Source organism: Chrysochloris asiatica, unplaced genomic scaffold (genome assembly GCF_000296735.1).
Source record: "Chrysochloris asiatica unplaced genomic scaffold, ChrAsi1.0 scaffold00011, whole genome shotgun sequence".
Classification (NCBI taxonomy): Eukaryota; Metazoa; Chordata; class Mammalia; order Afrosoricida; family Chrysochloridae; genus Chrysochloris; species Chrysochloris asiatica.
Genome location: NW_006408529.1, coordinates 21,688,079 through 21,690,048, shown reverse-complemented (window position 1 = coordinate 21,690,048; position 1,970 = coordinate 21,688,079).

The window sequence follows — 1,970 nt, the reverse complement described above, 5'->3', positions numbered from 1 at the left end:
ATCTTCATCAGTAAATATTTTAAGTCATCTTCACTTTCAGCAAGCAAGGTTGCATCATCTGCATATCTCAAGTTTTTAGTAAGTCTTCCTCCAATCCTGACGCCACGTTTTCCTTCATAGAACCCAGCTTCTCATATTATTTGCTCAGCATACATATTGAACAAGAATGGTGAAAGAACACAACCCTGTCATCTAGATATTCAGTCCAAAAAAACCTAGAGATAGTAATCTTTTGATTTCATATTCTTGCAATCCATATCAAGGAAATAATAAAACTGTTTGCCAGGCATTAAATAAGACCTGAATAAATAAGTAGGATCAGCACTAGACCATATGGTCAGTTTGACCTTCAAGGATGGTGGTTCAAACTCACCAACTGCTCCTTGGAAACCCTATACAAGGTCACTATTGGTCAGAAGGACAGGACAGCATTTACTAACAACAAAATTTTCTTGGAGAAAAAGGTTCAACATTTTTAAAATGTCCATTGTGCTTAATTGACATACCAATAAATTAATGTATTTTATGGGTTTCTTCTTGGAAAATCGGTAGGATTTGCGAGGATGAAGGAGAATTGGAGTGAATATTGACATAGTTTTTACATTAACATAATCATATTTAGATTGCTAATTTTAACATAAGAAAAAAACAAAATGTTTAGAAATGGTTAAACACTAATACAAATAATATAAATGACTCAGCGTCTGTGATGCATTCTTTGTAGTAATATTAAAATCTGGGGCTATACTTGTTCAATCAAGTTTCCTTCTTCATTTTAAAAATGGTAGTGGAAAAAGCTTTGTTTCTTTATAAGATTCTATTTATGATAGACAAAACGCATATAAGATTTATATTTAAGGGACTTTAACTGTCTGAAGTGTCAAAACGTTCAACTCAATGGCTAAATTATAGGTTTTTCAGTGTCATTAGGAAGATATTTAATATATGAAAGGACAACAAAGAAGATGAAAAGTTAGCCTATTTTTTACAGGAAAAAAATCAAGATTTTTTTGTAGCCTTTCTTCAAGTATTTGCTTGTAATAAGAGACAGAATATGCACCATGCTTGTCAACGAACATTCAGAAGATCAGTTCTCCATTTAGGAGATATTCTGTGACGTGTTGGTTAGTTTGAATCACTGAAAAAATCAAACAGAAAGCAATGAGTCTGCCTCTGCCAGTCATTCAAATATTTTGAAGTTTTGATAAACACTATTTTCAAAGGCTTCAAACTTCTAAGATGCTATGAAGTCCTTTTTTAATATTTTTATTTTTACTATACTGAAGCTTGGATTGCATGAATAAGATGAGGCTTTATGCTCCTGCAAAGATTTAAAAAGCCTCAGAACCCTACCCAAGACAGCTATGAGTCAGAACCCATTCCACCACACTTAACAAGAAGCTTAGATTTAGCTGTTTGAAGTCACGTGTTAATGTCTTTATGCTCTGTTCATAGATTTTCTAATCAATTCATTTTTTAAATAGATGATTTCCCCATTTTATGAATATAATACCTACATAATTTTAAAATAAAATTTGAAATTTGGTAGCATTCATTGAAAAAAAACAAAACAATTTACCACTTTCTTTTCTATTTTGGATATATCTCTAGTCATTTCTTTAAATGAATTTTTATTTGCCATTGAAAAATGTATATTCATGTATATGTACATTATTGCTGTTAAGTACATCAAGTCGGTTCTGATTCATATCGACATTGTATAAGGTTTCTGAGGAATGGCTGGTGAGTTTAAACCACTGACCTTGTGGTACAAACCCACCTTGTGGTCCAGTGCATTATCCTACGGCTCCACACCAGCACTCCATATATGTATAAATATCATAGACTTTTAGGGATGTGATATAAGCAAAATCAGTTTTTAAAAAATCAGATTCTCCTTTGTTTTCCTTGCATTATATTATAAAATAGACACTGGAGGGGGAGAGAAATAAATAGCGAAAAGCATCACC